General features: G+C 46.9%; 1 protein-coding gene across 7 annotated transcripts in view; it reads left to right on the forward strand.

Moving 5' to 3' along the window:
• Positions 1-378: 378 nt before the first annotated feature.
• Rai14 (retinoic acid induced 14) overlaps positions 379-13116 on the forward strand; it is a 151435-nt gene continuing 138697 nt past the window's right edge. For 2 of the 7 annotated variants that reach the window (XM_021183351.3, XM_021183345.3), the window contains exons 1-2: positions 379-479; positions 1394-1506. The gene's annotated coding sequence lies outside the window, so the exon portion shown is untranslated. Of the gene's footprint in view, positions 480-1393; positions 1507-6013; positions 6032-6353; positions 6374-6813; positions 7045-7522; positions 7572-7968; positions 8220-13116 lie in introns of those variants that run through there. The other 5 variants (XM_085831422.1, XM_029469636.2, XM_021183348.3 and 2 more) reach the window with 5 other exon arrangements.

A 13116-nucleotide genomic window follows, 5' to 3' on the forward strand; every position in this document is an offset into this window, starting at 1 on the left:
AGTGATAAATGTCAAAAGCCTTACAGTGTTTGAAAACACACACCATTGGCAGATCAAAACTAAACCAATAACCAAACAAAAGCTTATCAGTCAAAACAGACCTCAGATTTACTATGGATGCACTGAAGGAGTACAAAGTAAAATACTTCCAAGCAGAACTTGATATATCTCGAATGGAGAGTCTGAGATTCTCAAAGCTCAGGTTAAGCACTCCAACAGAAAACACGCGTACAGCAGAAACAGGAGGGAGCGGGCCTTACCATCACCTCTTCCAGGGCAAGAACTCGGAATGTTGGCCCCAGAGCAGGACCCACCCTACCTTTGTTACCTCAGCTCAGTGTGTTTGCAAGGCTTAGTGTCAGAGACACTAAGTGATGATCTAAGAGAGCATGTTAGATAATGTCACATCCCACGCCAGGCCCTTTTACACAGCATCCAAGGATATGATGGGCCTGACACACTGTTGTGGGACACCTCAGGTATAACAGACATCAACCTCTCTCTCTCTCTCTGTGTGTGTGTATGTAGAGGTCAGTGCAAGATTCTGGGTATCCTTGTCTATCTGTCACTCTCTACCTCATTGCCTTAAGCCCTCCCACTGAATGGGAAGCCTAGGTTTGTATGTGTGTCCTGGGGATATACTCCAGCCTTCCTGCTTGCATTTCTTTTTTTTTTTTTTTTTTTTTTTTTTTAGTTTTTTGGTTTTTCGAGACAGGGTTTCTCTGTATAGCCCTTGCTGTCCTGTAACTCACTTTGTAGCCCAGGCTGGCCTCGAACTCAGAAATCCGCCTGCCTCTGCCTCCCGAGGGCTGGGATGAAAGGCCCTGCTTTCATTTCAAATGTTCTTACCCACTGAGCCATCCATCCCTCCAGCCTTCTCTTATCATCTAAATTAGAGGAACAACAACAACAATAACAAACCAACCAATCAACCAACCGACAAAGAAACCCTTACAAGATCAGATCTCCTGATATTCGAAGGGATTGGGAGGGACTCAGTAGACCCTCACCTCCTCCTCAGCTACTTCCTCCCTCTGTGCCCTTCATCTCGCGGTGCATGGAGTCCTGCCCCAATGGCCAAAGGGTCTCAGAAGGTGCTCGTTCGTACAGAGATGAAAGGTTAATTGAAGTGGGATTCCATCTATGCAAATCTCAGAAGGTTATCACTTGAGCTGAGCTGTGATTTGGGGGTGATGCAGGTGCTTTGGGGTTACCCATGCTACTACTGTAAGTCCAATAAATTCATTAGTCCAATGAGCTGGGCTTGGATGCTGTTACTTTGGTCAGCACTGGTATCTTACCGGGGGCAGGTAGGAGTTTGTTGATGCCTCCTTAGGAAACAGCTCACTAGATGTTCAGTGGTTAAATTTTTTTTCTCTTTCTTTTCTCCCAGAAGTGGCTTTAAAGGGTGCCTCAGATTGTGACCTCCCTGGCAGAGGAAGCATGAAAAGCCGTGTGTATATACGGACTTAGACGCTGAAGCACTCCTTCTGATGCTGGAGCTTGGTAAGAGCTACATCTTGATGTTTGTGAACCCTTTAGAACATCTTCTTCCAAGGGCTAAATGGGGGGGGGGCTTGTATTTTTCTGGCACTTCTGATGAGCACAGTAAAAGAACCAACTTGGCAGCAGCATACCCGTAGGGATTAGCCTAAACTGGTCTAAGAAATAAAAGACCAAGGTCAAACTTTTCATGCCTTTGGCTGCTTGAACCCCAGGGTGATGCCAGTTGGGGTTTCTCTTCCCATTATCAGTCCTCTGCAGAGCTGAAAAGAGTGAGGAGATCGATCGATCAATCGATCAATCGTCACTTGTTAGTAGAGCTGGCCTGATGCCCAATAGAATAATGGCTAAACGGGCCATTCTAGGCTTGGGTGACCATGCTTTGGATTCTTAACTCTACTGTTTGTAGCTCTGGATTTGGGCAGATTTCTGTATCTGTTTCACCTCACCACCACATGGAACAGGACAGCACTGGACATCTGCACTCCCACCCTAACCAGAGTTACAGGAGCTTCTTGGGAAGTCTGCAGTGCCAAGGGCACACAAGGTGCTCAGTTTCCCCTGCTGCCTTCTGCAAGCAGGGCGCCAGGCAGGGCTTTCTGTAGGGCATCCTCTAACTATAGGATGGCATAATGCCCAAGTTAGAAAACCCATGTCAGCTCTCATGCTGATCAGAGCGCACAACAGTTAAGGAGGGAGGCTCTGGAGCCAGACTGTCCTAAGCTGAATTGTAACACCAACAACATGATGACTTTGGGCAAATTACTTACTCTCTGTGCCCCAGGTCCTTCTGATCCATCAAACGGACATAAGGATTGACTGACCTAACACTTCCATGAGTTTGCCAGTTTTTGCTTTTTGTCCTTTATTCAGACCTGCCTGGAATTTGCAACTGGATTCTAACATTGGTAACTGTATATAGATTGTACATGGTCACTAGCTGGTGTATGTATATCACTTAGATAGCATCAGTTTGATGTATCACATATGTCAAGAGCTTGACAATGTCATGGGGGCTAAAGGGTGCTCTATGATAACCTCAGCCGTTAAAGCAATGCCACCAAATAGAAATATAAGTTGAACAATAATCTTTTAATTTTCTACTAACCATCCCTGTTGGTATATGGTGCTGGAGACTGAAGCCAGGACACTGTGACTGCTCTAGGTAAGCCGTCTATCACTTTAGCTAAATAACCAGTTCTAGGAACTATATTGTTTTTAACCAAGAAACAGGTAAAATCATGTTGGCATAGAAAATACTAAAATTTCTATTCATAGTCAATACAGAAAGCATTAGGGAGGCCTTCATTTTTTTTTCTTCCTGCTGCCACAGGCAATAGGGCATACTTTGCATTTATAGCAGACCAAAGATCAGGTACCCAGTAGACCTGTGGCATCTGTCCACCAAATGGAACAGGACAGCACTGAGGGTCTGCACTTGCAGTGCCATAAGGGCTCCTCGGGAAGTCTGTAGTGCAAGGGCACATAATGTGCTCAGTCCCCCTGCTGCCTTCTGCAAGCAGGGTGCCAGGCAGGGCTTTCTGTAGCCCCTCTCCCGAGCAGTTGCTCAACTTTGCTGAGAAGCAAAGTGGAATGACCTACCTTTAATAGCTCGACTGCTGGCTTTCTGATAAATGGAAACCCACACACCAGTTGTGTTTTGAAGCTGCTTTTCCACCACGGACTTGCTTCATTTTACAACCTAAAGTTATTTTATGAATGTTTTCCCTGTGTTCATGGCTTTCTACTGGGAGATAGCAAAAGAATGCTTTTATGTTTTTAATGAATACTTGAGCCTGTGTATATACGTGTAGAATATTCTCTCCCTGTCTTCTGCTTGTATTGTGTCTTCTGCTTCTTCTCTGGGTACTGGCCTCAGAGCTCCATGGTTCTCTCAGCCTGGCTGCTTTTGACTAGACAGAGAGGGGGCTATGTGCTGAGTCTGCTTCCCATCACTGTAACACAATACTAGAGATAATCAGACTATAAAAAGATAAGCTTTAATTAATTAATTTGGACATTCGAGATGAAGTCTCCTGTAGCCTGATCTGGCCTTGAATTCACCATGAGGATAAAGATGACTTTGTACTCCTGATTCTCCTGCCAGGAGCTGAGATTATTGGCACGTGCTACCCATCACTCCTGGCTGAAAGCCTTATTTTAGTTCACTGTTGCGGAGGCTGCACTCCATGATCCATCGGCCATGACGCTTGCTCTTAGACTTGTGTCAAGCACTGCATGGTGGCCAGTATTCATGGCACCATCAAGCTGTTTGCCCCATGGCCAGGAGCAAAGATAAAAAGCTACTCGAGTGTCACAGACCCCTTCAAGGGCACATGTCTTGGGACTGAAAAGTCTCCCTGTTCCTACTAAAAGTTTCATCATTTTCCAATAGCACAGTCCTGGGGATCATGCCTTGAACACACAGTGGACACTTCAGATCCAAACCGCAGCACTGTCCCCACACCAAATATTTTGGTTTTAGTGTGCTTTTTCTGAGAGGTCATGGAGTTGGATATTCTGATGTTCTTTCACTGATTAGGAAAGGGAGACCAGAAGAGGCTAAAACACTTCAAGTTCAAAGCAAAAAAAAAAAAAAAAATCGGATCTGATCACCTGGCCTCTTTGCTCTTATTATTCATCATATATGCAGTATATATTGTGCAACGCTTACCTTTCTGGGGGTAAGGCATGCAGGCAAGGAATGCAATGAAGTGGAAACTTAAGGGTACTTTGGAAAGTCAGTTAGATGGTGTTTTGCTGGGGCAAACACATGAAGGAATCTTTAGCTAAAGTGGACACAGGTGAAAGGATGTTTTGAGAGAGCAAACACACAAAAGGATGCTTGATAAAGAAGTATAAATATGACCCCACAGACAGTGGGAGACAGCACTGAGCATTGGTTGGCTTTGCTCCACTTCATTATTCTTTGCTAACAACACACATATATTGGTTTGCCTTACATGGTGTTGTTGAGCTCAACTTGTGATAACGCCACCATGGAGTGAAACTTCCCAAGAACTGCTTGTGAGGTTCCTGCAACAGCTGTGGTTTCTGCAGCAGGTTGGTGAGCCCGGCAGGTTCCTCAGGATTGAGATACAGCTGTCTGGTGTCTTCTTACTAAAAGAACTGGACTGTAGCTGGTGGTTTATGCCCGGTGTCTGCCTGCCTAGAGGACTGGTCTACAGCTGCTGAGTCATATTTGGTGTTTGCTACGGGACTGAACTGCTGCCCTAGAAGATTGAACTTGCCCCCCCAAAACTATTGCTAAACAGGTCCACTCTCCCCGTATCCTAATAACCTTTCTCTTCCACTACCTCTCCTGGGTGGTGGGCTAGAGGAGGATTAAACCCTTAATAAAAATGGGTTACAAAAAAGTTATACCTACCATGTAACCACCTGTTTATCCCATCAGCTTTTAACAGACGTTAGATAGCAGTTACTCACTTCATTCTGGCAGCCAATGTACAGTCCCGGACATGTTCAAAACCTGAGCTCGGTTAGCATTTCTAAAACTCATGGGCAAAACAAAAACAAAACAATGAGAAGACATTACTTAACCCCAAACCGATTTCTGTGCAGGAGGAGGCATTCTGAGGGTTGTCTAAGGAAGGTGAAGACTCTAGAGCACACTGGGTGTCAGTTTTGAGTTTGAAAAGATTGAATCTGCAAACGGTTTTGGCACAGTCTCCCCTCCACACAGTGCCTCACACACATCAAACTTGCTGATGGGGGCTGAGTTATAAACTAATGAGGGTAGCACACAAGGCACCTATGGGAACAGGGCAGCATGAGAAAGGGGTCTTTTCAGGTGACCAGGAAAGAGAAGCAGAGGTGAGGACTTGGGTGAATAAAAGGCTGGTTAGAGAGACACTTGTTTAATAGTCTAACTACAGTTTGTTATCGGTTTCCTAAACAATATGCACACACTGGCATTTCCAAAGGAGCCTTTGACAGGCTGTACCACCCTCCCAGCTGCCTCTGATTCAACAAGAAGCAGATCCACAGGTGGTTACCTCTCCTCAAGCTGGAGGATCGGTAGAAGGTACTTAAATACTCTGTGGGTAACTGATTAAAGAACCCAAGATCAAAACCTGGTTAGAAGAAATGGCCCGCACTACACAGGGTGCCGTCAGTTGTTTCTTTTAGTGTGGTTTTTAGTTCCACATCACATGTGTAAAAGCGTGTATCTTGCTTTGAATTGGCTCCCCACTCCCTTGCCCCCACCCCACCCCAGGGAATCTTTTTGATGTACAGTACTTAGGAAGCAAAGACTATTGAGCTAAAGATGAAGCTTTTGTTTTCTAGTTGGCAAGTTCGCTTGTGAAAGCTAAGGCAAGGTGTTCTCTTAGGGAAAGGAGTGAAGGGGTGGGGTTAAAAAAAAAAAAAACACGCGATCCGATGGTAACACACAAAGTCAAGATACTGTACACTGATTGCTGTTAGGGTGAATCTCACTTCACTGCTTACTCTAGAAACCTCTCTGTGCGAAAGACACAACACCAACCAGGAGTCCCATGGAGCTTTGGTGAGTCAAACTTTTTACGATCTAGCTGGCTAGTGGGACTAAAAACCCCCGTTTAAATTAGGGGAATAATAGTGAGATTTCAAACCCTCAGAATGAATGGAAGGGTCGATTCGGTTCAGAGGTCCGGTCCTGGTGGTCTGGGGGAGGGAAGCTTTACCGGATCTCAGGACTTCCAAACTCAAGACACCCCGCTGAGGGCGCTCCTGCCCTTATCTAGCCGGTCAGTCCAGGCTGTAGATAGTCTCCCAACCCCTGATCAGGCAGAGCACAACTAAGTTTTGTCTTACACCTGAGGAGTGTTAGGAAACAGTCGCTCCAACCAACTGGTTTAGCCCAGAAAATGTGAGTACATTCTGGTTTACTTTCTTTTCGTTCACACTGGAAATGGAACCGATTTCAGTCTGGTTCAGAGGGGGCTTGGGTCGGTGACTCTGCTTTTCCTAAGACTACAGATAACTTTGGAAACTGACCAGAAACAAGTACTTTTTCCGGGCCCTTATCCTACCCCAGCGGTGGAACCCGCATACCGCGGATCTCACTAACTTCAAGTTAAGGTGTGAGAAAGACCCATGCAGAAGGATTCCCACGATCCGCAGAAAAGCGAGCGTGGACGTCCGGGACGCGCCGCGGGCCGGGGCGTGGGCAGTCGCAGAGCACCTCCCGCAGGTCCCGGGAGCAGCTCCGGGGCCAGGTCACCTGACTCCGGGAATTTGGGGCCGCGCGGGGTGGGAGTGGCTAGCAACTCCCTCCTGGAGCCCACGGGATCCAGGTCGGGGGCCGGCGCCCGGCGGCCACGTGGTGGTGCTGCCGTTGCCCCCGCCCTGCCGGCAGAGCCCGGGAGCTGAGCGCCCACTGACCCCGCGTCGGGAGGAGGAGGAGAAGGAGGAGGAGGAGGAGGAGGGACCCAGCGCAGGAAGCCGAGCAGGAAGCGAGCCCGGCAGCCGCGCTTTCCTGGGGAAGCGGCGGGCGGGACGGCCAGCGGGGCCGGGAGCTGAAGCCGCCGCTTGGATGGGGTGAGTGGCGGCGCCGAGCGGCGAGGCTGGGGTGCGGGCTCTGGGCTCGGTCCCCGCCTTTGTGTCTGGGGCTGCGCAGAGCTCCGGGCGCCGGGAGGAGCCGGGCGGGAGTTTTGGTCTGGACAGAGCTTTGGCCGCTCACTGACCACGGAAGACAGTTGGAGGTGGGGAGGAGGAACGGGAGGATAGTGGGGATCTGGCAGAAAGAGAGGTGCGTCCGAGTTTGGGAAGGGGGTTCGCCTCCTCTGGCGGTCTGGTGCGGGGCAGTGGCGCGGGGTGTCTGCGGAGGGAGCGCGGGTGGGAATGAATGACCGGACCCGAGAGGACGCTGTGGCTGCGCCCACGGGGCAGCCCGTCCCACTTGCGTGCCCTGCCCCGGGTCCGGTGCCCCAGTCCTTGCTCCCTGGCTCGACCCGCCCCTTGACTGAACTTGGAAAAGCCGGAGACGGGAGGTGGGAGCGAGAGACGCCGGGTGGCTGTGGAGATCCACAATCCGCTATTGTTCCTTTACGGACTCAAGGGAGCTGGTGAGCTGTCCGGAGGGCGCAGGCGAGACCACCCTGGGCCTGCCACTGCCCCTTACCCCCAACTCTCCTTGTCATTTCCCCCCACTACAGCTCCTAAGAGGGCAGGGAGGAGGATGCTGGAGTTGGGGCACATTCCAAGCTGCTGGGCTTAGGTCGGCATCCTTTGCGACCCGTGCGGGAGGGCGAGCATCCGTCCTTCTTTCAACTCTCGCCAACTGTCTTGGGCCGGTTTGTGTCGCCAGTTTAGGTTCTGCAGTTTCCAGTAGTTTTTCATTTTGGATTTCGTATCTCCTTTTGTGGAGGGGGGTTAAGTATGGAAAGGCAACAGATGGGGAGATTAAAGCAGATGGAGCCCACTGTGACTTAAAGAGGCAGGGGTGACCTCACAGAGGCCTGAGCTTTATATATAAAGCCAGGCTTTCTTTTCTAAGGAGCCCAGCTCAGCTCAACTTTATGTCGTCGTTACCAAGTATGCAGATGCAAGGCCACTCACTTCGTACCTGCTCCTTCCCTTCATTCTGAACTCTGGTGATTTGAATGCTATCAGCTTTAGGAAGAATAGCGCAGATCTGCCTGGGACTAGAAGTCTGCTAATTGTCTGGGGTATGAGATCTCAAGGTTGTGAAGGCTGGCCTAGAGAAGAACAAGGTTTGTCCCTTTAGAGGATCTAACGTTTGCACTTTTAGCGAGAATTTGCATCTCCTCTGGGTTTAAAGTGAATTGGAAAAAAGCCTATGAATCCCAGGGAGGTTGGACTTCGCTTTGTCCCACCAGTGCTGGGCCCTTGCTTACACGTGAGAAAGTGAGTCGTTTTGTTTTGTTTTTGACTGATAGGTTTAATTTTTAACTGTTAATGATAACTTACTATGGGAGTCTTTTCTCCCTTAGGCTTAAAAGACAGCCAATTTTATCAGAAGAAATCCAATTCTTGTTGAATAAGTACTGGGAGAGACATCCTGTGCTGGGCTGTCAGTTTTATCTCCAACTTCAGAGATGCTTTGTGAATGAATTTATTGTATTATTTACATTAGCATCCTTAGATGTGTTTTTATGACTTTAAAGGGCAGTGTAGGAGCTCATACATAGCCCAGTTCAAAGATCTTTGTACTGTCATAGTAAAACTGATTAAGAAGGGACTCCCCAGTCACTGGGGATTCGGTGAAAAAGTAATATAGTGGCCCCTAACGTTTACTGTCTCCAGACTTCCACTTCTTAACGCGTGTAAGCAGAAGGTACAGACACCACCTCCCTTGTTTTTGTTTGCTGTGTGTGTGTGTGTGTGTGTGTGAGAGAGAGAGAGAGAGAGAGAGAGAGAGAGAGAGAGAGAGAGAGAAATGGATGTATGTGCAGTTGTACGTACATGTATGTATGTGTGTGTATGGATGTCTGTCTGTATGTTTTCATGTGAGCATCACTACATGCTTGTGGAGATCGGAGGACAACTTGTCAAGTTAGTTCTCTCCTATGACGTGGGTTTGGGGAACTGAACTCAGGTCTTCAGGCTTGGCAGAAAGATTCTTTCCCTGCTGGGCAACATGGCCGCTTTGTTCCTTTTTCCTGTTACTGGCTGTCAAACGCAGGGCCTGTGGTATGCTAACTTGGATGTCGCAGCCATGTTAACTCCCACCCCAGTGCCACCCAACTTTACGGGTAGAGAAACCGAGATTTGAAGTTAAAGCCATGTGGGCCTTGGGGTAAACAGGATATAGGCAAGCCTTGTCTTCCCCTTTCTTCTTTTCCTAACCAGCTTGTTTTCCAAACTAGAAATACATGTGAAATATTTCAACGATAAATGAAAATTGAGCATAGTAAGGCATTCATCTTTCCACTGTATAGTTTTAAAAGTTGCTTATAAATTCTCTTCCTATTCCCTCCCTCAGATAAAAACAAATACGTTATCTGCCTTTTCTTCTCTTCTTTTAGCCCTGAGTAAGCACAGATGTCCAGTTAGTACATGCATAGCTCCCAAGCGTGTTGGGTCCTTCTCTGTGGGTCTACGAAGATTGAGCATTTATGAACCTAGTTTTACATTCATGGCACCATACAACTTGCTTCTCTAGTAATTTTGTTTGAGGTCCATGTAGGTCTCTACTCACACTTAGCTACTGCAGGCCATTCTCTTAGGTAAATAATACAGTGTGCCCATTCCCTTGACAAGTGAAAACTGGTTTCCAGGGCTTAATTGTTAAAGGCACCCTTTTAGCTGAGGGAGAGCCCACCACCTTTATTTATTTATTTATTTATTTATTTATTTATTTGACTGTAGTATGCCGAGGTGTAGCAGTGCATACCCCGGGAGAGACAAGTTTCCATGTTCACAGGTTCTCGAAGCCAGTTGCTGGGATAGTGAGATCTCCGAAGGCCACTTTGGCTATTTCATTCATTTCTCAGTGAGGATTAGGGTCCTGTCATCTGTCACCTAACAGCCATCTGTTAGGTAAGAAAGGGATCAGTTTTAAATAGCAAACATTTAGATGAACTTGGCTGGGTTTTCTTTGTTTTAAAGCATTGTGGTGCTGAGCTTGCGATACATCTGCTAAAACCTTTCTGGTTACCTGACCTGGGATTGCTCACTATCCTCTTGCTCATTTCTTCCGTTTTTAGGCCCAAGGGTGTCAATTACGCACGCATGGAGGCAGGTCTCTGCTCTATGAAAATGTGGCCGTGTTAATGACATAACTTGTCCCTAATATGGTACCCAGCTCCTCAGAGAAGAGTTAGGCTTCCGGACCTATTGGCTTCCGTCTTCTTCCCTCAGGCTTTGAGGCTCATCCTGGCCTCCAGCTCTTGGCCTTTGCTGTTCCTTCTCCCCAGAGCCCATCTCCCCTACATTGGCTCTGGGCATTTCCCCTGAGGTGCTTGCTCAGACACATCTGACTCCTGAGCAGTGTAACCTGGAACCTCTTCCCTGTTTGCTCCCCGGTGTGGTCCTTGTTACCTTACCATTTACCTTAGTTTACATCAGTACTGTCTTTCTGTGCTAGAGTACAGGTCTAGAAGGGTAAGAGATTCACATCTTTTCTTTCTTTCTTTTTTTTTTTTTTTTTTTTTTTGGTTTTTTGAGACAGGGTTTCTCTGTATAGCCCTGGCTGCCCTGGAACTCACTTTGTAGACTAGGCTGGCCTTGAACTCAGAAATCTGCCTGCCTCTGCCTCCCGAGTGCTGGGATTAAAGATGTGCGCCACCACCGCCCGGCTACATTTTTTTTTCTTTTTAATCATTGTCGCATGAGTACTGAGAGCAGTGTGGCTATAGTAGCTCCTCATACGGGGTACATGTGAGTGACTATAAGATGCTTCTTATTGAATCAGGGTATGTAACGGTGCAGTCCTAGACTCTACTGGCCTCTTCACTCCTACCTCTGCTCAATATATAGACTTATATTATAGCACAGGCCACCAAGCCCACCTACTAATGCTATGCTTGCTGTTTTCATGTCCTACTCACTAGTTTTCTCCCGAACTTTCTCCCTTCGCACATGCTGGGCATCCTGAGGGTGTCAGATGTTCAGTAGAGTCATTTATCATTTACAGGTTCTAATGGGATTTAAAGAATGCTTACCAAAAAAAAAAAAAAAAAAAAATCCTATCCTCTCTGTTCCACTGTGTAAGCCCTCAGAGAACCTGTGTCTTGAAGTAGTTTTTCTCCAGTATTTTTTTGCCTGAATATAAATTTAAGGGACAAGAAAGAACGTGATGCTTGGGCTTACACTTCTCTCTTTTTTCTTAGTAATCTTGTCCTCCCAATGTCACTGATGCGAATGGCCTGACCTTTTCCCTCCATACCACGTCTCTCTGAAACAGGTCTTCGAAGTCCCCAGCAATGTGGACATACTGAATTTCTAGGTACTAGAGAACACTTCCGTGAGCTGCCAGAGGGGAATGTGCTTCAGGCCCCTGCACCTTCCTTTAGGAAGATTATTCGAAGGAGCCTTTTTGTCTGCTTCCTTTTATGGTGGAGGGGAAGTGATGACCTTAATCTGAAGGCCTAAGGGCAGCCAGTGTGCAGCCAGAGACCTGAAACTCCTCCGAGGAGAGCAGTCCCATCAGACGGTCTTCACTCATGGCACAGACAGAATAGTGCAAGCTTCATTTTGCTGGGAGCCGGCTGAACTTTCTCCTCCTTGGGTGATGAGTATAGGAGTTGGCAGAACGAAGCTAGATGTGTCAGCGGCCTTTGTCTGTTTTAAAGGAGGGGTAGAGAACGCAATCAGACTTTTTTTCCATTTAAAATACAAAGGTAAGCGGTGTGGATAAGCATCCTTAAAAAATAGCCAGAGTGTTGAACTACACCCATTTTGTCTTAACTAAATGTCCTTCGCTCACCATCACTAAATGACGGTGAACCGGTCAGTGTGGTGTGGTCTGGGATGGTCTGGGTTCACCACAGAGCTGTGGGTTGTTTGATTGTTATAGTAAGGTGGTAAATGAAGAGACTCATTCCCATTGCTTAACAGTCGCTCTTTTGGTTGACAGTTGCAAGCAGTACAAGAAAGTCAGAGAAGGGTTGCTCACCTCATTTTCCATTTTCAAACTCCAGCCTTCTGCAGGGAACAGAAAACTGACTTGCTGATAGGTATCATTAAATTCAGCCCACATTTAAAAAAAAAATAAAAAAATAAAATGGCTCTATCTTTTTTATAGTGTGTTTGAAAACAAAACCTTCATTGAAGGAAATGTTCGTCTTTCTTCAGCCTTATATTTATGGAGTCCAGCAGATATCTATAGACCACAGGCACATGGTTAGTATTTATTATAGGACGACATGTGTCAGCATGTCATGAAGTTCTTCACAGTAGGCACGAGACGTAGAGCTGTCTAAGGTAGAGATGGGTTTAAAACAGTCAGTAAACAGTGTAGGCTCAGCAAAGACGAGATGTGCAGGAAGCCCCCTCCTGCATTCCTTGGGGAAGTTTGCAGCTGTGTCTCTCCTGCTCCTGCAGCTATGTCTTGGTGACTCATGGCATTTACCTGACTTTACGTGTGATCTGGTCTAATCCTTTCTGTAGTAAATGGGCTTCACTGAAAATATACCTTGTCTTATTACATAATTCCACACCCATCTGTTCTCCTGGACATGTTTATCATGATTAGATCACCCTGTTATTTAGCAAGCAATATAATTATTATTTATTTTATATGTGTGGGTGTTTTGCCTGCAGGTAGGTCTGTCTGTATCACATGTGTGTAATACCCCTAGAGGCCAGAAGAGGGCTCTGGATCCCTCTGGGACTGAAATTACAGGCAGTTTGAACCCCCCTCAGCCCCCAGGAGTGCCGGGAATTTAACTCAAGTCCTCTGGAAGGGCAGCAAGTGCAGTAACCATCTTTGCCATCCCATCTTTGCAGTCCAACTAACTTTTGTCTTAAATTTGTCTTTGTGGATACAAAGTTCATTATCACCTAACCCCACAGAAGCAGTGCCTGTGTGACATCAGTTTTCTTTCCTGTTAAAAACCCAACTGAAGAACCCTCATGTTTCAGTATTGCTATTTTCTTATAAATAAGAACAGAATCCTTCTTCCTCCCCGCTGCCGAGTCTTGAGT

This window comes from Mus caroli, unplaced genomic scaffold (assembly GCF_978045245.1).
Source record: "Mus caroli unplaced genomic scaffold, Mus_caroli_1 scaffold_16, whole genome shotgun sequence".
Taxonomy (NCBI): Eukaryota; Metazoa; Chordata; class Mammalia; order Rodentia; family Muridae; genus Mus; species Mus caroli.